Source organism: Oncorhynchus gorbuscha, linkage group LG09 (assembly GCF_021184085.1).
Source record: "Oncorhynchus gorbuscha isolate QuinsamMale2020 ecotype Even-year linkage group LG09, OgorEven_v1.0, whole genome shotgun sequence".
NCBI lineage: Eukaryota > Metazoa > Chordata > Actinopteri > Salmoniformes > Salmonidae > Oncorhynchus > Oncorhynchus gorbuscha.
Window position 1 is genome coordinate 68843205 of NC_060181.1, and position 27919 is coordinate 68871123.

Here is a 27919-nt window from a genome sequence, read left to right on the forward strand (position 1 = left end):
CTGAGAAAGTCTACACCAGTTGTTTACGAGGCATATCTGACAAATAAAACGTTTTATTTATTTGATCGTCAATTTGACTAAAATATGTATGCTGTTCATAACTGGGCGACAGGTCTATATGGATATAACAGTGAAATGTTTACTTACGGGCCCTTCCCAACAATGCAGAGAGAAAAATAGAAAAAAATGTAAGAAAAATAAAAACAAGATAATAAATACACAATGAGTAACAACAACTTGGCTATATAAACAAGGTACCAGTGCCGAGGCGATGTGCAGGGGTATGAGGTAATCGAGGTAGATCTGTACATATACAGTGCCTTCGGAAAGTGTCACAACCCTGGGCTTTTTCCACATTTTGTTGTGTTACAGCTTGAATTTAAAATGGATTAAATTGAGATTGTCACTGGCCTAAACACAATACTCCATGCTGTCAAAGTGTAATTATGTTTGTAGAAATGATTACAAATGAATTTTGTAACTGAAAAGCTGACATGTCTTGAGTCAATAAGTATTCAACCCCTTTGTACTGGCAAGAATAAATATGTTCAGGAGTAAAAATGCACTTAACAAGTGGACTCTGTGTGCAATAGTAGTGTTTAACATGATTTTTGAATAACTACCTCATCTCTGTACCACACACATACAATTATCCATAAAGTCCCCGAGTCAAGCAGTGAATTTCAAACACAGAATCAACCACAAATACCAAGGAGGTTTTCCAATACCTGATAAAGCAGGGCACCTTGTAACTGCGTTCGTCTGTTGAAGAAAGAGAGTCGGACCGAAATGCAGCGTGTAGGTTACTCATGACTTTAATGAAAGAATCGCGGTACATGAAATAACTGAAACTAAATACAAAAACAACAGAACGGAACGTGAAACTAATTACAGCCTATCTGGTGAATACTACACAAAGATGGGAACAAACACCCACGAAATACAAAGCGAAACTATGGCTCCCTAAATACGGTTCCCAATCAGAGACAACAAAAAGCACCTGACTCTAATTGAGAATCGCCTCAGGCAGCCAAGCCTGTACCACACCCCTAATCAGCCGCGATCCCAAATAATACAAACCCCAATACGAAACACAACATATAAACCCATGTCACACCCTGGCCAACCCAAACATATAACAAAAAACACAAAATACAATGACCAAGGCGTGACACACCTATTGATAGCTGGGTAAAAAAAGAAGCAGACATTGAATAACCCTTTGAGCATGGTGAAGTTATTCAATACACCCAGTCACTACAAAGATACACTCATCCTTCCACCCGGAGAAGAAGAAAACAGGGACTTCACCATGTGGCCAATGGTGACTGTAGCCCTCTCATGCAGTCAAATGACCTCGTGGCCTCATGGGTGGAATGTTATTCATACCTTTTTCATCATTTCAGAATGAATCAACATTATAAAAATCCAGTGTTTCAATGTCAAGTTTTTGTTATATTTCAGTCTTCTGTGATGTATTTAAAGTTTCATATTGGGATGCAAACTCAAAATGTCATTCATTTCAACTCTATATCAAATCAAATCAAACTGTATTTGTCACATGCACTGAATGCAACAAGTGTAGACCTTACCGTGAAATGTTTACTTACGAGCCCTTAACCAACAGTGCAGTTCAAGAAGAGTTAAGAAAATATTGACCAAATAAACTAGAGTAAAAATAATAAAAAGTAACAATAAAATAACAATAATGATGCTATATACAGGGGGTACTGGTACTGAGTCAGTGTGCAGGGGTACAGGTTAGTAATGAAGCTATATACAGGGGGTACTGGTACTGAGTCAGTGTGCAGGGGTACAGGTTAGTAATGAAGCTATATACAGGGGGTACTGGTACTGAGTCAGTGTGCAGGGGTACAGGTTAGTTGAGGTAATTTGTACATGTAGGTAGAGGTGAAGTGACTATGCATAGATAATAAACAGTGAGTAGCAGCAGTGTACAAAATAAATGGATGTGGGGTGGGGTGTCAATGTAAATAGTCCGGTGGCCATTTGATGAATTGTTCAGCAGTCTTATGGCTTGTGGGTAGAAGCTGTTAAGGAGCCTTTTGGTCCTAGACTTGGTGCTCCGGTACCACTTGCCGTGTGAAAGCAGAGAAAACAGTCTATGACTTGGGTGACTGGAGACTGACAATTTTATGGGCTTTCCTCTGACACTGCCTAGTATATAGGTCCTGAATGGCAGGAAGCTTGGCCCCAGTGATGTACTGGGCTGTACGTATTACCTTCTGTAGCACCTTACTGTCAGATGCCGAGCAGTTGCCATACCAGGCGGTGATGCAACCGGTCAGGATGCTCTCGATGGTGCAGCTGTAGATTTTTTTGAGGATCTGGGGACCCATTCCAAGTCTTTTCAGTCTCATGAGGGGAAAAGGTTTTGTTGTGCCCTCTTCACGACTGTCTTGGTATGTTTGGACCATGATAGTTCATTGGTGATGTGGACACCAAGAGCTTGAAACTCTCGACCCACTCCACTATAGCCTGTCAATATTAATGGGCCCCAGTGGGCCCCAGTGTTGAGGATCAGCATGCAGATATGTTGTTGCCTACCCTTACTATCCGGCCTGTCAAGAAGTCCAGGATCCAGTTGCAGAGGTAGGTGTTTAGTCCCAGGGTCCTTAGCTTAGTGATGAGCTTCGTGGGCACTATGTTGTTGAACCATGAGCTGTAGTCAATGAACAGCATTTTCTCATAGGTGTTCCTTTTGTCCACGTGGGAAAGGGCAGTGTGGAGTGCGATTGAGATTGCGTCCTCTGTGGATCTGTTGGTGCGGTTGGAGTGGGTCAAATTGGAGTGGGTCTAGGGTATCCTGTTGATGTATATCTGACATGGTACAGTTGTCCTCTTTTTGTGAGCCCATAAATATGTGTGTGAGGTGTACACTTTTGTTTTAAAGTAGATTTGTTTAAGACTACAAAAAAACACTGTGTGACCCTAATTTAGCCTACTGCAGTAAAAGGTTAAAACAGTTACAGAGTTGAAAGGCAGTGATAGTGGAAAATTTGATCAACAACATTGTAGTTACTCCACAATACTAACCTCAATGTCACAGTGAAAAGAAGGAAGCCTGTACAGAATAAAATGTTCCAAAACACGTTTGCACTAAAGTAAATAACTGAGTACCAAGTAAATCACTGAGTACCACTCTTCATATTTTCAAGCATGGTGGTGGCTGCATCATGTTATGGGTATGTTTGTCATCGGCAAGAACTATGCAGTTTTTTGGGGATCAAAAGAAATGGAATAGAGCTAAGCACAGGCAAAATCTATGAGGAAAACCTGGTTTAGTGTGCTTTCCAACAGACAAACAAATTCACCTTTCAGCAGGACAATAACCTAAAACAGAAGGCCATATATACATTGGAATTGCTTAACAAGATGACATTGGGCCTCCCGAGTTGCGCAGCAGTCTAAAGCACTGCATCACGGTGCTGGAGTCATCACTACAGACCCGGGTTTGATCCCAGGCTGTGTCACAGCAATGGGACAAGAATGTAACTATATTAAGAAAAATAGTTAAAAAAGACAACATTGAATGTTCCTGAGTGGCCTAGTTACAGCTTTGTGTGTGGATGGGTGACAAAAATACAAAATTATTTTGCCTCATTGTAAAATCTGTAGAATAGCATGATTAGATATAAAACTGCAATTGTTTCTCTCTGCCCCATAGCAATACATGTAGAACTCCCCAGATAATGTAGCATATGAACAGGTCATAAGCCAGGCTTTCCCCAAACTCGGGACCCCAAGAGGTGCACGCTTAGTTGTTTAACCTAGCACTACACAGCTGATTCAAATAATCATCAAGCTTTGATCACTTGAATCAGCTGTGTAGTGTTAAGGCAAAAACCAAACCGTGCACCCCTTGGGGTACGAGGATCGAATTGGAGAAAAGCTGTCATAAATATAAATTACAGGAAATTAGCTTTAAAACAGCATTATTTTCTCTTAGCCTCATGGCAAAATGTCTAAAATAGCATGAGATTAGCTATAAAACTGCTAATTATTCTCTAGCCGCATGGAAAAATATGTACAATTATAGGAAGTTAGCTGTTTCCCCTTGCACAGACTTTACGGGGGCCCCGCGGAACTACTGTATGCCACTGATGTTCTCCCTATATCCTTAGTGGTCACATGAACAAATGAGTCGAGATGCACGCACACGCACACACACACACGAGACAAGGAGATAGATAGACAAACATCTTTATCTACGGCTGTTTGAAAAGGACATCAAGTTCCCTTTTCAGAATTCTAATTTTACAGTGACAATGGGCAGACTTTCCCGATATTACCTACCACAGAAAAATACCCTTTAGGCTCAATTAGTGCATGTATCCTGTTGTTTTCAAACTGGATATCTGTTTGAAATTATCTTCTTTAAACCACTTAAACACATTAAGACAATTCATGTAAACAGCCGACAACCTCAGGGCATGGGCTTCTCATAAAGTCACAAAAGTAAAGTTACCTTTTGAATGTCATTTACTGTAAATACCCAAATAATATTCTGTATTTGTTGTGCAAGGAGCAAAAAGTCAAGAATCTACTTGGATAACAAACTTTGGATATTTAAAAAAAGTATATTTCCAAACCAAATGATTCTCTCTCAATAACATGCATTGGCTCACACTAGAGTTGTTACTTTGTTGTCCTTCTTGAAAAGTCTGAATATTAGTTTGTTGTATTTCAAAACCATTCAAGTTTCTCACTTTAGCTCACACCATAATGTCACTGTGTCACTGTTTACATGTATTGATCCCCCATTCATTGTCCTATGCCATTTGGCCTAAATAAATTGTTGGACATAAAACACTAAAAACTCCAGCAAATCAGCTCCAAGTAATTTTAATTTTGGAAATATCTTCCAAAGTATTCCCATAATAGAGAGATATATGTGATCGTATATAAATGTAAGCAAGGTTTGAAATAATTAGTCAAATATGCAGTACCAGTCAAAAGTTTGGCATTCTTTCAACCAGCTTTTCCAACAGTCTTGAAGGATTTCCCATGTATATGTTGGGCACTTATTGGCTGCTTTTCCTTCACTCTGCGGTCCAACTCATCCCAAACCGTCTCATTTGGGTTGAGGTCGGGTGATTTGTGGATGCCTGTGCCATTAAACCCCTACAACTCATCCAGAACGCCGCAGCCCGTCTAGTGTTCAACCTTCCCAAGTTCTCTCACGTCACCCCGCTCCTCCGCTCTCTCCACTGGCTTCCAGTTGAAGCTCGCATCCGCTACAAGACCATGGTGCTTGCCTACGGAGCTGTGAGGGGAACGGCACCTCAGTACCTCCAGGCTCTGATCAGGCCCTACACCCAAATAAGGGCACTGCGTTCATCCACCTCTGGCCTGCTCGCCTCCCTACCACTGAGGAAGTACAGTTCCCGCTCAGCCCAGTCAAAACTGTTCGCTGCTCTGGCTCCCCAATGGTGGAACAAACTCCCTCACGACGCCAGGACAGCGGAGTCAATCACCACCTTCCGGAGACACCTGAAACCCCACCTCTTTAAGGAATACCTAGGATAGGATAAAGTAATCCTTCTCACCCCCCCCCTCCTTAAAATATGTAGATGCACTATTGTAAAGTGGCTGTTCCACTGGATGTCATAAGGTGAATGCACCAATTTGTAAGTCGCTCTGGATAAGAGCGTCTGCTAAATGACTTAAATGTAAATGTAAATCTGATGCAGAACCCCATCACTCTCCTTCTTTGTTAAATAGCTATTACACAGCCTGGAGGTGTGTTGGATCATTGTTCTGTTGAAAAACAAATGATAGTCCCACTAAGTGCAAATCAGATGGGATGGTGTATTGCTGCATAATGCTGTGGTAGCCATGCTGGTTAAGTGTGTCTTGAATTCTAAATATATCACCAACACTGTCACCAGCAAAGCATCCCCACACCATCACACCTCCTCCTCCCCTTTCCACCTCTACTTTGCATCTCACAAAGACAAAGTGGTTAGAACCAAAAATCTCAAAATTGGACTCATCAGACCAAATGACAGATTTCCACCAGTCTTGTGTTTCTAGTGGTTTCTATGCAGCAATTCGACCACGAAGGCCTGATTCACTCAGTCTCCTCTGAACAGTTGATGTTGACATGTGTCTGTTACTCTGTGAAGCATTTATTTGGGCTGCAATCTGAGGTGCATTTAACTCTACTGAACATATCCTCTGCAGCAGAGGTAACTCTGGGTCTTCCGTTCCTTTGGTGGTCCTCATGAGAGCTAGTTTCATCATAGCACTTGATGGTTTTTCTGGATTGACTGACCTTCATGTCTTTAAGTAAAAATGGACTGTTGTTTATCTTTGCTTATTTGAGTTGTTCTTGCCAAAATATGGACTTGGTCACAAATGAACTTTTAACAAGGCACACCAGTTAGTTGAAATGCATTCCAGGTGACTTCCTCATGAAGGTGGTTGAGAGAATGCCAAGAATGTGCAAAGCTGTCATCAAGGCAAAGGGTGTCTACTTTGAAGAATCTAAAATATATTTTGATTTGTTTAACACTTTTTTGGTTACTACATGATTCCATATATGCTATTTGATGTCCTCACTATTATTCTACAATGTAGAAAATAGTAAAAATAAAGAAAAACCCTTGAATGAGTAGGTGTGTCCAAGCTTTTGACTGGTACTGTATTTGTTTAGGCTTCTTGCTGTCCATTTTCAGTCAACAAATTATTTGGAATTATGTTCCGGCAACCAGACCATCTGTTAAAAAACAAATTGGCCTTAGGCTGAATCTAGTTGATGATCTCTCTCTCTTTCTCTCTCTCATGCCTTCAGTAAGGCTGTGCAGGAGGTGCGGTTATGTCATGATGTTATGCGATGGACCATATTTTGGGCCCTGCAGCGTGAGCCTGTGTCTGCAGAAATGTGAGTTGATGGGCATGTGTTGGAGCCACACTCCTAGCTGCTGATGCCGAGATAAAGAGCAGCGACTTTGTGCGTCACTCTCTTGTCATGGAGCTTTGAATACTATCTGCTGTCTTTCAAGCAGACCCAAACACTGGGGAGAGCTAGAGGAACCCCTGGGAGGGCTCCATCTAGATGGCCAGCCCAGGCAGATACTGATACACATCTCTAGCTGGTCTATGTGTATGTAGGGAGAGGAGAGGAAACTCTTCCCTTGCTCTACCTCTTTCATGATGGTTCTGAGACTCAGTGTAAGTCTTTGCATACCTTTATCCCTCCCAACTATCCTTTGTACACAGACTCTCTCTCTCTCTCTCGCTCTCTTTCTCTGTGTGTCTTTGGGTGAGGCTCCAGAGTTGAAAGCAATGCCTGGAGGAGATTTAGATTCAGACACTCCCCTGTCTGTACTGCTGGCTCTCTCTTTACTCTTCTGCCAAAGTTAAGAAGTGCAATACATTTTTATTCCTTTTTTCAGTTGGTCATTGTTTTCTCTGTCTGTAGATACCTTAATACATGGCTGACTCTGAGTCAGTTGAAAACAACACTATGCAGACCTTGGAGATCAAGGCATTTCCCCTTTGACATGCCTGGCTCTCCCCCTCACTCCCTCTCCTACGCCTTTCATTACATTAGCCTGCGATACTACACAGCAGGCGGGATAGCCTACCTGTCTGTTTTTCCTATATGGCCAAACGTCTTGGAAGCCTTCGTCTGAGACAGATGAGGAAATGAGACTGACTAGGTCTCTTGTAATTTCTTCTTCAGAGAGCCCCGGTGTATCCTGTTGTAGTGATTCTCTCAGATATGATCCAGTTGTGATATCTTAGAACCCACCTACCACCTCCTTTAGCTTAAGACCCCTCAGTCAGTTAGTGCCATAAAGGGTAGACTTGATATTACAGGGGGTCATATATGCCATATCTGAGAGCTATGAGTCCTCATGGGAGTATGTCACACACACACGCACTGACACACATACACGTGTCCACGCACACACGTGCGTACATGTACACACATACACACACACGCACACATACCCTGGTTCAGATCTGAAAGCTATGATTCCTCATGGGGGTGTCTGAACAGAGAGAATGTCAGAGGTCAGCGAGTCCCTCATCTTCTTCTCTCTGTCTTTTGTTGTGATCTCTTCCAACAGCTTTAGTGATTAACCAAAGGTACTTTGATGTCGCTTTACACACGATTTTGGAAAGACTGTCATCTGTCTTCTCAGACAAGTGAGGTTGGATGAAAGAGAATCAGCCACTATGCTGTTGACAGTCTCAGCTTCCAGTGTTGGGGAATCTACTCTGAAAATATAGTTTACCAAGCTACCAATTACTTCATACTGGAAGAAGTTAAGCTACACTAAAGTTACCCTTAAGAAATATATATTTTACTAAACTAAAGTACTTTAAAAAAGTAGTTCACTTCATCCAAACTACTAAAATTATCATATGTAAATCTGAAATATCATAGACCTCAAATTGCAAAAAACAGGTCACTTTTAGCTAATTAAACAAAAAACAATAATGTTTCAAGTGATATTAGGCAGGACTGATGTGCAAAAATGTTTGGGTGTAGTTAGTTAGCTCCACCACTACACAGCTTGACCATATTTTACGTATTTCTGAGCACCTCCAAGACGTATGGTACCTACTAATGGTCTAGTTACTTTAGACAGAAATTAAAGTAGGGAGGTTGGTCTGGGAGGATGGTTGGGTGTAATGCCTGCCAGTCTAGCAATACAAAGGTTGCAGGTTACACGTTCGAGTCACGTCGGGGACAACGGTAGCATTTTACCTAACCCTTCCCTTAACCCTTATTCTAAACTTAACCCAAAAACACCTAACCTGCTACGTAAATTCACCTAACCTTTGTTGTTTTAGTTCCTCTAACCTTTCATGTAAATGATCCTAAACTTTGTCGTTAGTTCACCCTACCATCAACGTCAATTTACCTTGTAATTCTCTTTTGTTGTTACAACGCAACAAGCAACCTGATGTATAATGCTATCCGTCCTAAAAGCAGTATTATAAGTTACTTTATCCAATTCATATGCTATTGCATGACCGGGTAAGAAGTAAGATATTATACGACCTCTATTCCATTCATAATGTAACCTAATAATGTAACGTAATGTAAGATATCATTCAAATTTACATATAGAATACTACGAATTGCCAAGAAACTTCGTTGCGCTACATGGCAAAAAACTACTGAAAACACTACCTAGATTTTAATTTAGTTACAGTGCCTTCGGAAAGTATTCAGACCCCTTGAGTTTTTCCACATTTTGTTATGTTACAGCCTTATTTTAAAATGTACTAAATTGTTTTTTTCCCCTCATCAATCTACACACAATACACCATAATGACAAAGCAAAAATAGGTGTTTAGAAATGTTGGCAAATTTATTACAAATAAAAAACTGAAAACAGCTCTGGTGGACGTTCCTACAGTCAACATATTTTAGAGTGAAAGTTAATTGTCCAGCATAAGGTGCACATGTGTAATGATCATGATGTTTAATCAGCTTCATGATATACCACACCTGTCAGGTGGACAGATTATCTTGGCAAAGGAGAAATGCTCACTAACAGAGATGTAAACAAATTTGTGCACAAAATTTGAGAGAAATAATATTTTTGTGCATATGGAACATTTCTGGGATCTTTTACTTTAGCTGATGAAACATGGGAACAACATTTTGCGTTTACATGTAGCAGTTCTATTTTTGTTCAGTATAAATTGCACTCTATTCCCTGTAGTGTACTATATTTTACCACAGCTCTATGGACCTTGGAATAGAAGATTTATACTGTTGACCAAGCTACCCAGATACAGTAGCTGGCCTACATTCTAATATGACTCCTATCTTAATTAATGACAGTAAATCCCATTATAGCGGTACCAGAGTCTTGACAGACTGCATGATCTCTCTACTCTTCACAGCCTCCAAGCTGTGACTCCATGACGACAAATAACCTCCTTAGTATCTAATAGCAACATCTGTGTGTGTGTGTGTTAGCGCGTGTCTGTCCATGCATGTGTGACTGCGCATCACTCACTCAAACAGCAGTTCTACCGTCAACCAAAGCTTAATCCCACAAAAATAAAAATCACTGCTATAATCTGTGCAGAATATTAACCGGCTGCTGGCCAGACAGAGATTGGTAATCTTCCTAAAAAATACTATGAATGACTGCTAAGCTGTTTCATATTCTGGTATTTATGTATGTACTCCCTGTTTGTTTATTTACTGGATTTTGTTGCACTTTCATTTTTCTGCTTTCCAGGACCTTGTTTTTGAGCAAAGCTGATTGATTTGTATTTGGGAAAGTCTGGTTTATGAGGAAGACAATGTTCCAGATGGGAACACGTGGATTAAATAGAACATGTTTGTTCCTCCAAACTGAGGGCAATGGGGCTGTCCTTATGATGAGCACAAACAATCATCTCAACTATAAAAGTACACCAAAAAAGTACACAACCATACTCATTTTAGAGTACTCTAAAAATGGTACTCATGCCGGCAGCATATCACCCTGCATCTCACTGCTGGCTTGCTTCTGAAGCTACGGCCGGTTCCTGGATGGGACAATAGATGCTGCTGAAAGTGATGTTGGAGGTCCTCTAGTCTAAGGAGATCCCAATGTTCCTGAGCAGCAAAGGGGACATTGCCCTGAAAAGGGTGCTATCTTTCTGATGGGATGTAAGAATGGGTGTCCAGACATTCTGTGGTTACTAAAGATCCCATTGCACTTATCGTAAGAAGATCACATTGCAATTAACCCCTGGCTAAACTCACAATCTCCAGCTTCCAATTGCATCTTTCATTTCCTCTCCTCTCCCCTGTAACTCTTCCCGAGGTCGTTGAAATAAGAGAGAATATGTTCTCAGTCAACTTACCTAGTAAAATATGGGTAAATAAATAAATTCGGTGCTGGTAGTTTTAATGTAACATTTTATAGCCAATATTCTACGAGGAGCCAGGCCATCTCAAGCACTGACAACACATGGTGATGTAGGCTACAGATGCAGTCAGGTCAAAATATCTCACAACATAACAAGTAGGCCTAAAGTATTTATATTCTGTACATGCTTCTGATTTTGCTATTCATCACCATGCTTTGTTTGATTGATAGCTGAAAACAGACTGAAGGGGTACCCCTGGCCCTCGATTATTATCCAGATGCCTTTAGGGCGTTTGCATTGCAGAATACTAAATATAACCACTTTATTTGCAGAAGGGGACTGAAGAGAGAGATCTGGCCAGCTGCCAGAGGTGGGCTCTTATTGCAATGTTGTCATAGCTCCATCTTAACCTGCCGTCTATTGGCCCTGTTATCGATAGTGGGATAGAGCTACAGTGTTTCTCAGTATTTCTGAGTGTTTTTTAGTGTTTCTCATCTACAACAGGGAGGTCAATTAAAATGTAGCCTTGGGCAGTTTGACTTCTTTTGACTTCTCTGTCCCCGAGAGGTTCTAATGTTCTACGTATTACATACACAGATTAAGATCATTGTGAGGGGTGTTCTCCAGTGGTTTTGCATGGGAATTGGGCTTCCTGGGAAAATGTTGGCAGAGGTTGCAACAGTAACCAAGGGGCATGGCTCAACGAATGGTCAATTATGTTCCAATAACTGTGTGTTCTCTCTCTACTCTGTTCCAATGGTAGAAGAGGCCAAAAGGTCTTCCCTGCAGAGAACCAGCGCCCAGTTTATATCTCCCATAATGTGATTTGGCCACTCATCCCATTGTGTTCCCCTGTCGTATCGATAACATGTGAACTATAAAGGTATTGTCCCAGGTTTAAATCATGACACGCTGCATATTTCTGATTTCTATAACTCCGCAACTCCTCCGAGAGATATGTCATGCTAGTGTGTGTTACCTCCCTGAGGACATTGGGGTATCACTACACCAACACTAGGCTGAGTCGACACAGCAGTTTCTGTTCTATCCACAAAACAGTTAATGCGTTTCAAATGGAACCCTATTCCCTATATAGTGCACTACTTTTGACCAGAACCTTATGGGCCTTTATGGGCTCTGGTCAACAGTAGTGCACTATATAGGGAATAGGGTGCCATTTGGGGCACACACAGTGTTATGCCAACAGTGTTATACAATGTAGGCTTATGTTCTTGACATCTATCTTTCATTGCAGGAGAGGAGGAGCCTGAAACTGTACCCTCTATGAATGGAGTCGGTCACTTCCCAGCTAGCACATAACATTCGGAGAACCATATGTTTCTTAGAGTAGGGTTTCTTGAACTATGGGTCAGGATCCAAAGCGGGCCCTGGGCATGTGAGAGGTGCGTCGTCAGTTATGAGAATACATCTATAATCAACACTATTTCTTCGTAAATTGGGTCGTTGTATGATGGTCAAGTTCTCATTTGGGTCTCGAGCTGAAAAGGTTTAAGAACCCCTGTCTTGGTGCTTGGTGAGAGAGTGGTTGTTCTATGGTTATTTTGCATACAACCTTCCCACAACCTTCTGGGAGAGTTGCTTGGATTTGGAACATTCTCAGCACATTTAAGAAACTTTAAAAAAGCATTTATTTTCTTGGTATTTCATTACTCGAACAGAACATTTTCTAAAAGTTCAAAAATGGTTACATTTAATAAACATTTTGGTTATGTTCTAGGAATGTTCTCCAACTAGTTTGACATTGGGAATGTTCTCAAATAGTTCAGAGAATGTTAAGAAAACACTATCTTCTATGGGAATTTCCGTACATCAGCATAGTTTCCTACAGTTTTCATCATAGTTCTATTTAAAGTCATGTTCTCAAATTGTTCCGAGAACATTAAGAAAACGTTCCAACATTCCAATTAGTGGCCACACCTGATCTTAATGACTGCTTGTTTTCTTTTAAATGGGATCTGTTTGAATAGACTTGGCTTGCTAGCTCCATCTCAGGGGCACAGTGGACTAATTCCATGGATGAAAAACAGAAGACTCTGATGAGTGTCAATCATTTTTTGTATGTGTTTCCATGATTAATGCCTAAGGAAATACATTTCCATGTGTTAAAGGAACACTTTCAAGGAACCAGAGTAAAACGTTCTCAGAACCTTTCTGCAAAATGTTCCCTTCTATTCTCAGAACATTAAAAAATGTTTTCTGTTTTATCGGTCAGGAAACGTATAGCTTCATTTCCACAACCAATGTGAAACCAAAAACATAAATTCCCACAACTTCCAAGGAACCAAATGTACTAGTTGGGTTGTATTTCATTCAGCTTCATATTGGATACACTCATCTCTTTACAAAGTTCTTGTAATTGGAAACTTCACCAAACCCTTATTACCTAGAAAGCAATACATCTCCATTGTTGTGTAGAATGTTGGGCAGTAATACTCCCTTATCCCTTCAGACCCAACCCTCCTGACTCTTCATAACTCCATAGGACAACTGGTCAGGCCAGGTAGGGTGTGTGTCCCAAATGTCACCCTATTGACCCTGGCCAAAAGTATTTCACTATGTAGAGAGACATTTTGGATGCAGCCTTGGCCAGTCTAGGAAAGCAGTGTACCTCAGCTCCTGGAGCTGCCAGCTAACCCACGCTAGCAGATACAATTAAGATCCTCAGAAGAGATTAGCCGAGGTGAATCCCCACCGGCAGTCTCCTAATACTTATTAAGTATTCAACTTGTGCACACCTCACACTCTGCCAGTGGTTACAGCATTGTACTGTAGCCTAACTCATGTGTCCACCTTGGCCGTTCGTATGAGCGAGATATGGGACAGGCTGGGGTGAAGGCAGAGCTGTGGACAGATGCATCAGTCACATACAGTGCATTCGGAAAGTATTCAGACCGCTTGACTTTTCCACATTTTGTTACGTTACAGTCATATTTCAAAATGGATTAAATCTACACACAATAGCCCATAATGACAAATAGAAAACAGGTTCTTAGAATTCTCTTTGCAAATGTATTAAAAATAAAAAACTGAAATACCTTATTTACATAAGTATTCAGACCCTTTGCTATGCGACTCGAAATTGAGCTCAGGTACATCGTGTTTCCATTGATCATCATTGAGATGTTTCTACAACTTGATTAGATTCCACCTGTGGAATGATTTGGAAAGGCATACAACAGTCTATATAAGGTCCCACAGTTGACAGTGGATGTCAGAGCAAAACCCAAGCTATGAGGTCGAAGGAATTGTCCATAGAGCTCCGAGACAGATTTGGGGAAGGGTAACAAAAATATTCTGCAGCATTGAAGGTCCCCAAGAACACAGTGACCTCCATCATTCTTAAAATGGAACACGTTTGGAACCACCAAGACTCTTCCTAGAACTTAGCAATCAGGGGGGGGGGTGACCAACAACTCTGACAGAGCTTCAGAGTGTGTCTGTGGAGATGGGAGAACCTTCCAGAAGGACAACCATGTCTACAGCGCTCCACCAATAATGCCTGTATGGTAGAGTGGCCAGATGGAGCTACTCCTCTGTTAAAGGCAGATGACAGTCCGCTTGGAGTTTGCCAAAAGGTACCTAAAGGACACTAAGACCATGAGAAACAAGATTCTCTGGTCTGATGAAACCAAGATTGAACTCTTTGGCCTGAATGCCAAGTGTCACGTCTGGAGGAAACCTGGCACCATCCCTATGGGGAAGCATGGTGGTAGCATCCTCTTGCTGTGGGGATAAGGGAAAGATGAACGGAACAAAGTAAAGAGAAATCCTTGATTATAACCTGCTGCAGAGCCCTCAGGACCTCAGACTGGGGCAAAGGTTCACCTTCCAACAGGACAATGACCATAGGCACAGAGCCAAGACAACGCATGAGTGGCTTCGGGACAAGTCTCTGAATGTCCCTGAGTGGCCCAGCCAGAGCCTGGACTTGAACCCGATCGAACATCTCTGGAGAAACCTGAAAATAGCTGTGCAACGATGCCCCCCATCCAACCTGACAGAGCTTGAGAGGATCTGCAGAGAAGAATGGGAGAAACTACCCAAATACAGGTGTGCCAAGCTTGTAGCATCAACACCAGGAAAATTTGAGGCTGTAATCGCTGCCAAAGGTTTCTAACAAAGTACTGAGTAAATGGTCTGAATGGGATATTTTCCTTTAAAAAAATGTGTAATACATTTGCAACATTTTCTAAAAGCCTGTTTTTGTTTGTCATTATGGAGTATTGTGTGTAGATTGATGAAGGGAAAAAACGATGTAATCAATTTAGAATAAGGCTGTAATATCCATTTGCCTATCGTTAGGCTATCAGATTATGTGGTGCTAGTGCTTGTAATAGCTTATAGTTTTTAATGGATACGTGTTTATTTTTATTTGGTAGTAATTTTCTGATGTTAAGTCTAACGTGTACGTTTCACCAAGCTATAGGCCTACGGATTCGCATTGTTGCTATTTAGAATGCTGGCTGGCAGCAATAATGTATTTACTTATTCAGTAATTAAAGTGGTAAATTCAAACACTCAGATTGTAAATTGAATTTTCAATGCGACAGGGTACTCAATAACCAATCTACATATGTTTTGAATTTACAACTGTCCTGTAGGCCTATAGCCTACCTTAGCCATCCTCTCGCAGCATAAATATAACGTTTGTGCTGTGTAAAACCCAGTCTATTAATGCCACATATTACAATCATTCCAATAGCTTAGTTTCATTATGCAGACAATGCTGTCTAGCCTACTAGCCTACCTATAGCTATATACAGGTTTTAGCTGGTAGCCTATTTATAATACACATTGGAACTCGGACTCCCCGCTGTCGGAGCTATACGTCTCAGCCTTCTCATCACTTGTAGACTTACCAGTGTTCATAGAAGGGGGTCGCTCTCATGAGCTCAGTTGGGTCTCTGGTAGTCGTCAGCATAGTTTTCTGGGAGAGGAGGAGGAGAAGGAGGGCTGGCACTCTCACTAAAGGAACTGTCACTATTCTTGAGGGGAGGAAGAAGAGGAGCAAGGCTACTGTCATTGCCGGTCCCGGGCAGTGAGGTCTCTGTCAGGACTGGGAGGCAGCTAGTACCAGCTGCAACATAAGTAGGCTTACTAGCCTACACCTGTGATGGTGTTTCATCAGTCCAGGATGAGGTGGTAGCTTTGCTGTAATTTGACACAAGCATGATCAGACAGCTATTTTGCAGCATCTTTGTGCACCACTTGGTGGCACTTGCCTTTTGTTGATCCATCTTGAACAACGTACTCACTCTCCATCTGAGACCGAGCTGATTAACCTAACTTTTTTGAACTTGATAGCCAATTATGGTGAGGAGGACAGCACAGGCTGCCTTCGGCGCGGCTGAGAAATAGGCTAATTAGATGCATGACAAGTATATTGTTTGTCTGACTCGTCTACTACTCATGTAGATTGGACAACACAAATACTTCGCTTCCTAAATGTGGAAATAAAAAAGGAGGGCAACTGTCAACATTATAAAAACAGATTAGACATACTGTAGGTGTGAGATGATGGGTGCATGAGCCCCTCTGCCTAGCAAGGGTTACGCCAGAGTGTATGTGTGTGTGTTACAGACTGTTATAGAGTGTTGTGTTTGCTTTCCCAACGTGTTAATGTGTCTGCTTTTGCTATGGCTGCTGTCACTCCTCCTGATCTCCTCCAAGGCCTAGCTGTCATCTGACTACAACACTTTCATAACAAAACAGTCACCATCATGAAGGATGTAACCAAAACCGCTATCAAGTTTGCCTCAATCTGACTAGACTAGGCTCTAGGGAAACTCTTCGGGGCCTCAACTAACAATATATTCCAATCAAATAATCATCAGCAAGCAGCACATAGACTGAAGCTGATGTGAACCAAATGGGCTAACACAGGTCAGTGTAGTTGCAGTGTGAATTGTGTCATTGTGCTGTGGCTGATAATGGCTGCCTTCTTACACATGTTAAATGTCCTGTCTCAGAGACCCCAGAGGCTCTCACACACAGCCTATTTTTGCATGAACTAAATGCCTGCCATTGAAACAGGTATAGTCAGCCCAGTTTACATTTAGGAGGTTGTTTAAACAGCCGTTAACTGTGGATTAAGTGGGATCTGGTCTCCTGAAGACCTGAAGGATCTCTGTTCAGTTCAGAAGTGCCCTGCCTGCAAGGGATTACACGCACGCACACACACACACACACACACACACACACACACACACACACACACACACACACACACACACACACACACACACACACACACACACACACACACACACACACACACACACACACACACACACACACACACACACACACACACACACACACACACACACACACACACACACACACACACACACACACACACACACACAGGAGCTGTGCAAGGATGTATTCAAAGATCTGTAACAGTATATTGCTTCACAGAGTTGGGGTTGGGTGGGGGATGGGAACATGATGTTCTTTCCCCACAATAACTTTTTAATGATTGTACTTTGACATTATATAACATGTACCACGAGAGGGTTACTCATCCTTGGAGTTATAAGAGTCAACAGCATCCAGACACTAGTGTTGAAAACTTCCCAGAGCCAGACAGTCAAGTCTATTATCGAATGATCATGTGTGTCCTGTTTTTCACTTGCCCTTTCTGGCTAATCTGGCCTTGCAACCCACTTGGGAGAGGAGAGGCAGGTCTGTATCTAAATGTTGTGGCTGACGCTGAAGCTGAGGTTGAGGCTGAGATGGCAGCGCAGCAGTAAAGAGAAATTAACCTCTCTCTTTTGCTCTCTCCCTTTCTCTCAGACAGGAAAATGACTTAAGACTTCGTAAAGTTCTGGGCAACTGTCTTGGTGTCTCATGTAACCTACTGGGCTCTCTCGCTTATATGGCGTTATCTTTCTTTCTCCACAAAACTGTTAAGTGGCTGGCAGTGCTCAAGGAAATAGTGTGAGGTCATCCCATGTGGGGTCACTGTCAGGATCGTGGGCTCATTACCTCAAGGTGTGTGTGTGTGTGTGTGTGTGTGTGTGTGTGTGTGTGTGTGTGTGTGTGTGTGTGTGTGTGTGTGTGTGTGTGTGTGTGTGTGTGTGTGTGTGTGTGTGTGTGTGTGTGTGTGTGTGTTTGTTCGGTCAAATGGGAGAACCGGAGCTAGAACGACTTAGTTGTAGCTGGGCGGCTTGAATGAGGACAAGGCTATCTAGTGTTCCCAAACATATTATTGGTGATGGTCAGCACTCTCACTGTCACGCCTTGGTCATAGTGTTTTGTGTTTCGTTATATATTTGGTCAGGCCAGGGTGTGACATGGGGTTATTTTGTAGCATTTCGTATTGGGGTTTTGTAGTTATTGGGATTGCGGCTGAGTAGGGGTGTTGCATAGGCTTGGCTGCCTGAGGCGGTTCTCAATCAGAGTCAGCTGATTCTCGTTGTCTCTGATTGGGAACCGTATTTAGGTAGCCGGGGTTCACTGTGTATTTCGTGGGTGATTGTTCCTGTCTCTGTGTAGTGTTCACCAGATAGGCTGTAATTAGGTTTCACGTTCCATTTGTTGTTTTTGTATTTATTAAGTTATTTCATGTATCGTCATTTGTTTCATTAAAGTCACGAGTAACCACCACGCTGCATTTCGGTCCGACTCTCTTTCGACAAACGAAGAACGCCGTTACACTCACTTCATAATTACCATTGAATATAGGCTATAAAGATGTAAATAATTTCCTGAAATAATAATGACACGTCTCGCATAGTGACAATTAATATAAGGAACACTACTTTCCAAACTCTTCAAGTAAATCAAAATCATTAGAGTAAATTAATATGAGTAATTATGATTAGTAGTGTATGTATGTTTCTGCCGGACCATGTTGGACCTGCCTGGTACTTAATGTATGACAATGAGGGCATTAATTGGCAGGTAATGTAGGTTGTTGTGGTGTTTTGTGTGGTGAACTGGACTTTAGGGTGGAGGGTGTGTGTGTGTGTGTGTACATGTTTTACTATATACAGTGCCTTCAGAAAGTATTCATACCCCTTCAAAATAGATTCAATATTTTTTTTCTCTCACCCATCTACAAATAATACCCCATAATGACAAAGTGAAAACATGTTTTTCGAATTTTAGAAAATGTATTAAAAGGGAAATACAGAAATATCTCATTTACATAAGTATTCACACTCACACTCAATACTTTGGCAGGAATTACAGCTGTGTGTCTTTCTGGGTAAGTCTCTAAGAGCTTTCCACACCTATATTGTGTAACATTTGCCCATTATTCTTTTCAAATTTCTTCCATCTCTGTCAAATTGGTTGTTGATCATTGCTAGACAACAATTTTCAGCTCATGTCATAGATTTTCAAGTAGATTTATGTAAAACTGTAACTCGGCCACTCAGGAACATTCACTGTCTTCATCGAAAGCAACTCCAGTGTAGATTTGTCCTTGTGTTGTAGGTTTTTGTCATGCTGAAAGGTGAATTAATATCCCACTGTCTGGTGGAAAGTAAGCTGAACTAGGTTGTCCTCTAGGATTTTGCCTACACTCTGTTTTTATCCTGAAAACTCCCTAGTCCTTAATGATTACAAGCATACCCATAACATGATGCAGCCACCACTATGCTTGAAAATATGGAGAGTGGTACTCAGTAATGTGTTGCATTGGATTTGCCCCAAACGTAACACTTTGTATTCAGGAAAAAAAGTTATTGCTTTGCCACATTATTTGCAGTATTATTTTAATGCCTTATTGCAAATGCATGTTTTGGAATATTTGTATTACGTACAGGCTTACTTTTCACTCTGTCAATTAGGTTAGTATTGTGGAGTAACTACAATGTTGTTGGTGCATACTCAGTATTCTCCTATCACAGCCATTAATCTTGAAGAGTCTATTGACGAACCTGTGCGTCAATCTAAGTAACATAATAAAACAATCCCCATCAAAATCTGTCAGATTAAGCTAGAAATATCAATTTTTTGTATGGGCTGCCTCTCAATCCACTTCATCCGTCTATGTCAGCCCGATTCTGCAGTGGAAGGTGCAGTGGTGTTTGTCAGATCATGAGACATCCTGAAAATCAGTCTTCAACCGAAAACATCTGTAATGTCTGTTAACGAACACCGTCCATTTTGCTCTATGGCCCCCACAAGTCATCTTCTGTCTGTACCATCTGAACTATTTAGCCTACAAACTGATATGACCCGAATATGGAAAGTGGAGATTCTCATAAACACAATGGTGTGCTCCATTGCGCAAGCTTCCCAGTGATGCATGCCTACCAGACAAGCTAATTGCCTTTCATGCTCGCTTCGAGTCAACCAACACTGAAGCATGCATGAGCACACCAGCTGTTCTGAACGACTGTGTGATAACGCTCTCGGTAGCCAATCTGAGCAAGACCTTTAAATAGGTCGATATTCATAAAGCCGCAGGGGCAGATGGAATACCAGGACATTCACTCAACGCATGCGCGAACCAATTGGCAAGTGTCTTCAACGACATTTTAATAACTACATGTTTCAAGCAGACCACCATAGTCCCTGTGCCCAAGGAAGCGAAGGTAACCTGCTTAAATGATTAACGCCCCGTGGCCGTCATGTTGGTAGTCATGAAGTGCTATGAAAGGCTGGTCATGGTTCACATCAACAGCATCCCCCCGGATACACTAGACCCACTCCAACTCGCATACCGCCCCAACAGATGACGCAATCTCAATCGCACTCCACACTGCCCTTTCACACCTGGACGAAAGGAAAACCTATGTGAGAATGCTGTTCATTGACTACAGCTCAGTGTTCAGCACGATAGTGCTCACAAAACTCATCACTAAGCTAAGGACCATGGGACTAAACACCTCCCTCTGCAATTGGATCCTGGACTTCTTGACAGGCTTGGTAGTAAGGGCAGGCAACAACATGTCTGCACGCTGATCCTCAACACTAGGGCCCCTCAGGGGTGTGTACTTAGTCCCCTCCTGTATTCACCCATGACTGTGTGGCCAAACATGACTCCAACACCATCATTAAGTTTGCTGATGACACAGCAGGGGTAGGCCTGATTACCGACAACGATGAGACAGCCTATGGGGAGGAGATCAGAGACCTGGCCGTGTGGTGCCAGGAGAACAACCTCTCCCTCAATGTGAGCAAGACAAAGGAGCAAATTGTGGACGAAAGGAAAAGACGGGCCAAACAGGCTCCCATTAACATCAACGGGGCTATAGCAGAGTGGGTCGAGAGTTTCAAGTTCCTTGGTGTCCACTTCACCAACGAACTATCATGGTCCAAACACACCAAGACCGCTGAGAGAGGGCACGACAACACCTTTTCCCCCTCAGGAGACTGAAAAGATTTGGCATGGGTCCTTAGATCCTCAAAAAGTTCTACAGCTGCACCATCGAGAGCATCCTGACCGGTTGCATCACTGCCTGGTATGGCAACTGCTCGGCATCTGACCGTAAGGTGCTACAGAGGGTAATGCGTATGGCCCAGTACATCACAGTGTCATTCATGTCTTTGCTATCATTAACTGAAGACATAGTTTTTACCAAAGATTCTCTGTAATTAGTATTACGCGATCAACTGATTAATCATGTAACTAATTAACTAGGAAGTCGGGGCACCAAGAAAAAATAATTTCCTAATATAACCTTTCAGATATTTTCATATCTGATTCATTGTCTTCTGATTAATGAATTATTTACTTTACCTCACGTTAGTCTCATTCCAAACGTTGTAAATTGTTGGTTATCTGCACAAACCCAGTCTTCACTATGAGTCATCCATACATCAATTGTCTTAAATCATTTATTTATTACTAACTAAGTAATTCACAGAAATGCATAAACAAACAAGGTAAATGTGGTTACATGAAATGATAGGAGAATGTGCCCTCGTGGGCTAAACCAGCATGGTGGCTTGTTAGACAAAAGGGGAAGTGGGGGTCAACTAAGAAGTCACTACAGAGTGATTATTAATTATAACAATTGAAATGCTAATCCTTTGCACATGAACACTCACTCATTCGGGAACAATTGCAATCAATATATATATATATTTATGATCAGTTTGTCGTCTTGATCGCTGGTGAAAAGTTAAAAAGTTTATTTTGTAGAATTGTCTGTCTCTCTCCCTCTCTCTCTCTCTGTCGCGGTTATAGTGGGTAGTTCAGAGTGACATTCATTCGTTTCATTATAGAATGGGTGTTTCGGCGGTTGTCATTCTTCGAGTTCAATGACACCGAATTCCTAGCTGCAGACTAGTAATTAATATCAAAGACTTGTTCTTATTCTGTCGGTATCGATAGTCTAAGAGTTTAACCACGTAGTATGGTTAAAAGATTCAGCAATGGTCTACAACCTTTGTACTCTCCTAATGGAGAAAAACATGGTCTACAACCTTTAACCATCTCGTAATTGAGGTAAGCTCGGTCTGCTGATCGAAAACCCGAGTGGGGGTTTTATTCGGAAGGGCCGAAAAAGGTCTGACCTGACCCTAACTGGGCTCAGGGGCGGTCCTCTGATTTAGTTCAAATCAAAAGGGAATTGGATTTTTCTTCATTAAACAGTCCAAAATCATATTACACAATTATACAAACAGTATCATACTCACTCATTCATCTTATACAACAATTAGATGTAAACCTCATATCTGAGGCTATGTCCTTCTGTAGCTCAGTTGGTAGAGCATGGCGCTTGTAACGCCAGGGTAGTGGGTTTGATCCCCGGGACCACCCATACGTAGAATGTATGCACACATGACTGTAAGTCGCTTTGGATAAAAGCGTCTCCTAAATGGCATATATTATTATTATTATTATATTATATAAACAGCGTTATGGTAATGTGGCCACACCGTCTCCCATGAGCTTCCCCAAGTTGTAACAAACGGACCAGTTCGCAGCTGGATTCTTCACCGATCTTTTATACTTTCTCCGGAACATGACATTTGTTCATACCTCAAGTTCTGTGAGGTGGAAGGATTTCCTTTGTCCTCTATGAAAATCTATACTGTGTGTCCATGAGGAGATCCTCAGGAATTTACGATGTCTCTCTGACCACAGCAACCTAGTTGAAGGAGGAAAGGGGGAGGCAGGGAGGGTTGGCTGGGGCTTGCTATACCCAAAGAGGCCAACGTCATGACAACTGGGACCAAGCTTCTTGCCATCCAGGACCTATATACTAGGCGGTGTCAGAGGAAAGCCTAACAAATTGTCAAAGACCCCAGTCACCCAAGTCATAGACTGTTTTCTCTGCTATCGCACGGCAAGCTGTACCGGAGCGCCAAGTATAGGACCAAAAGGCTCCTTAATTAACAGCTTCTACCCTCAAGCCATAAGAATGCTGAACAATTAATCAAATGGCCACCAGACATCTATATAGCCTCATTAGTGTTACTTTTTATTATTTTTTACTTTAGTTTATTTGGTAAATATTTTCTTAACTCTTTCTTGAACTGCACTGTTGGTTAAGGGCTTATAAGTAAGCATTTCACGGCATATGTGACAAATAAAGTTTGATTTGATTTGGTACTGGTAAAAAAAAAGTATGGAGGTAGTTACGTGTCCTCCCCTAACAAAGGGGTTAAATGTGTCCAAAAAACTAAAATATTTCCTTATCTTTTTTATATCTCCTTGATATAGGAAAGACATTTAAACCTTATTCCTTATGATATTTGTTTTTTACTCTGCAGATTTAAGAATGTGTTATTCAATGCGGATCTATGGGCTATAACAGATATGTTTTTTTGATACCTACAGAGGTCCAAAAATTCAATATCACATAGCTAAATGATCCATAGTATGACCATCTTAAAACAATGGTCATACAATTGATCACAATGGTCATATAAAGTGTAATTAATAACTTCACCATGCTCAAAGGGATATTCAATGTCTGCTTTTTTATTTTACCCATCTATTAATAGGTGCTCTCTTTGTGCAGCATTGGAAAACCTCCCTGGTCTTTGTGGTTGAATCTGTGTTTGAAATCCACTGCTCGGCTGAGGGACCTTACAGATAATTGTATGTGTGTGGTACAGAGACGAGGTAGTCATCCAAAAATCATGTTAAACACTGTAATTGCACACAGAGTCCATGCAATTTATTATGTGACTTGTTAAGCAAATGTTTACTCCTGAACATAATTATTATTGCCCTAACAAAGTGGTTGAATACTTCTTGACTCAAGACATTTCAGCCGTTAATTTTGTATTAATTTGTAGAAAATTCAAAAAACACAATTCCATTTGGACATTATGGGGTATTGGCGTTAGGGTTAGAATTAGGGTAAGGGTTAAGTTTAGGGGTTTGTGGTTAAGCTAAGATTTTGGATGGGACTCAATTGTTGGTCCCCAAAAAGTCCTCAAAAGTATAGTAAAACATAGCTCTTTGTGTGTGTGTGTGTGCGTGTGTGTGTGTGTGTGTGTGTGTGTGTGTGTGTGTGTGTGTGTGTGTGTGTGTGTGTGTGTGTGTGTGTGTGTGTGTGTGTGTGTGTGTGTGTGTGTGTGTGTGTGTGTGTGTGTGTGTGTGTGTGTTTTAGGGAGGCACTGGCCCAGCCAGCTGGTCCGTCTGATCCCTCAGTCTGCTGGTAAATTGGTTTTAGCGGCAGGCAGCGCTAATAAAGCTGATTATTGTGAGGCTCAAGACCCACTAACCCTGTCACTCGGGCAGCTGGGGCCCTAGCTTGGACGCCACACACCCTATCCTCCAGCTCACCCTCCCCTGCGCTCCCTCCTCCGTGCTCACTCCCCCGTTAGCCTCCCTCCCTACCGCCTCGTACTCGCTCCTGCACTTGCAAACCTCTCTCCGACCCTCTCGCTCCCTTTCCAGCCCTACCTCCCTCCTTTGCTCCCACCCTCCATTCCACGCTCCCACCCTCCCTCCTGCAAGCCCTACATCCCTCCCTCCCTCATTTGCTCCCTGCCCCTCCATCTCTCCCACTCCTGCAGTCACTCCAGGCAGCTGCCACTAAGCCCTCTGTGCTATGCCACCACCCACCCTCCCTCCCTCCTCCATCCTTCTAATTATGCCCACCCTACACACATACACAGAGATGCAGTCTTCAGAAATGATTGTGTACATTATGTGTGAGTGTCTGTATGCATGCTTACCCACAATGATATGTTTTCATTCATGCATGTCTGTAGTGTGTATCTTACCATCCTCCTTCTCTTTAGCATATCCTGTGCATTGAGCAACGTATTGTGCTGGTATTGAACGAGGGGCCTCGTCCCATTCAGAGTTAATTGTGTTTTGCGCTGAGTGAACTCGCAGTCAGCATGAGTTGGACAGTTACAGCATGGTGTAACTAAGACTCAAGTCTTTTCCTCTCTCTCCTTCAGAGAGAGAGAGAGATAGAAAGAGAGAGAGAGAGAGACAGAGAGAGAGAGTAGAGGCAGAGCGAGAAAAAGTGAAAGAGAAAGAGACAGAGAGAAAAGTATTTGTATGTGAGAGAGAGAGTGAAAGAGAGTGAACGAGAGAAAAAAGGATGGTCTACTAAGTTACCAACCCTTAGTAAACTTCTGGATAAAAAACAATTGTGTTTGACCAGCTATTTTACAGTTAACAAATTGACAACAGAATTTCAGCATGATTATAGGGAAGGGACACTCAACAAGCACAGCACTTACACAAATGACTGATGATTGGCTGAGAGAAATTGATGATAAAAATTATTGTGGGGGCTATCTTGTTAGACTTCAGTGCAGCTTTTGACATTATTGATCATAGTCTGCTGCTGGAAAAACGTATGTGTTATGGCTTTACACCCCCTGCTATGATTTGGATAAAGAGATACTTGTCAAACAGAACACAGAGGGTGTTCTTTAATGGAAGCCTCTCAAATAGAATCCAGTTAGAGTCAGGAATTCCCCAGCGTAGCTGTTTAGGCCCCTTGCTTTTTTACATTTTTACGAACGACATGCCACTGAATTTGAGTAAAGCCAGAGTTTCTATGTATGCGGATGACTCAAAACTATACACGTCAGCTACTACAGCGACTGAAATGACTGCAACACTCAACAAAGAGCTGCAGTTAGTTTCAGAGTGGGTGACAAGGAATAAGTTAGCCCTACATATTTCTAAAACTAAAAGCATTGTATTTGGAACAAAACACTCACTATACCCAAAACCTCAACTAAATATTGTAATAAATAATGTGGAAATTGAGCAAGTTGCGATGACTAAACTGCTTGGAGTAACACTAGATTGTAAACTGTCATGGTGAAAATATATTGATGCAGTAGTTGCTAAGATGGGATGAAGTCTGTCTATAATAAAGCGATGCTCTGCCTTCTTAACAACACTATCAACAAGGCAGGGCCTTAGGGCCCTAGTTTTGTCGCACCTTGCCTACTGTTCAGTCGTGTGGTCAGGTGCCACAAAAAAGGACTCATGAAAATTGCAATTGGCTCAGAACAGGGCAGCACGGCCAGCCCTTGGATATACACAGAGAGCTAATATTTAATAATATGCATGTCAATATCTCCTGGCTGAAAGTGGAGGAGAGATCATCACTACTTTCGTTTATGAGAGGTATTGACATGTTGAATGCACCGTTCTGTCTGTCTAAACTACTGGTACACTGTCATGTTTTGTCATTGATTATCATGCCTTGTCCCTGTTCTTCTCCTTCTATTCGTTTCCCTCTGCTGGTCTTATTTGTCATGTTTTGTCATTTATTATCTTGTCTTGTCCCTGTGCTTCCCATTCTATTCGTTTCCCTCTGCTGGTCTTATTAGGTTCTTTCCCTCTTTCTATCCCTCTCTCTCCCCCCTCCCTCTTTCACTCTCTCGCTCTCTCTTCTCTCTATCGTTCCGTTCCTGCTCCCAGCTGTTCCTATTCCCCTAATCAATCATTTAGTCTTCCCACACCTGTTCCCGATCCTTTCCCCCTGATTAGAGTCCCTATTTCTTCCTTTGTGTTCCGTTCCTGTCCTGTCGGTTCCTTGTCTAGAATTCACCGTGCTGTGTTTGTATATCGCCCTGTCGTGTCGTGTTTTCCTCAGATGCTGCGTGGTGAGCAGGTGTCTGAGTCTGTCTGGTTCAAGTGCCTTCCCGAGGCAACCTGCTGTTCACCTGCTGTTCAAGATCGAGTCTCCAGTTTGTCCTCGTCATCTCGAGTGAAAGTTGTGTTTTTGTTTGTATTTACTTTACTGGATTAAAGACTCTGTTTTCGCCAAGTCGCTTTTGGGTCCTCTTTCACCTGCATGACAGAAGGAACCGACCGAGGAATGGACCCAGCGACTTCAGACGCTCGTTACACTGCCGTCAAGATCCAAGGAGCCATGCTCGGCAGACACGAGCAGGAATTGTCTGCTGCTCGCCATGCCGTGGAGAACCTGGCCGCTCAGGTTTCCGACCTCTCTGGACAGTTCCAGAGTCTACGTCTCGTGCCACCTGTTACTTCCTGGCCTGCCGAGCCTCCAGAACCTAGGGTTAATAACCCACCTTGCTACTCCGGGCAGCCCACTGAGTGCCGCTCCTTTCTCACGCAGTGTGAGATTGTGTTCTCTCTCCAACCCAACACATACTCTAGAGAGAGAGCTCGGGTTGCTTACGTCATTTCACTCCTTACTGGCCGGGCTCGAGAATGGGGCACAGCTATCTGGGAGGCAAGGGCTGATTGCTCTAACAAGTTCCAGAACTTTAAAGAGGAGATGATTCGGGTTTTTGACCGTTCAGTTTTTGGTAGGGAGGCTTCTAGGGCCCTGGCTTCCTTATGCCAAGGTGAACGGTCCATAACGGATTATTCTATTGAGTTTCGCACTCTTGCTGCCTCTAGTGAGTGGAACGAGCCGGCGCTGCTCGCTCGTTTTCTGGAGGGACTCCACGCAGTGGTTAAGGATGAGATTCTCTCCCGGGAGGTTCCTTCAGATGTGGACTCTTTGATTGCTCTCGCCATCCGCATAGAACGACGGGTAGATCTTCGTCACCGGGCTCGTGGAAGAGAGCTCGCATCAACGGTGTTTCCCTGCTCCGCATCGCAACCATCTCCCTCCTCTGGCTCAGAGACTGAGCCCATGCAGCTGGGAGGGATTCGCATCTCGAC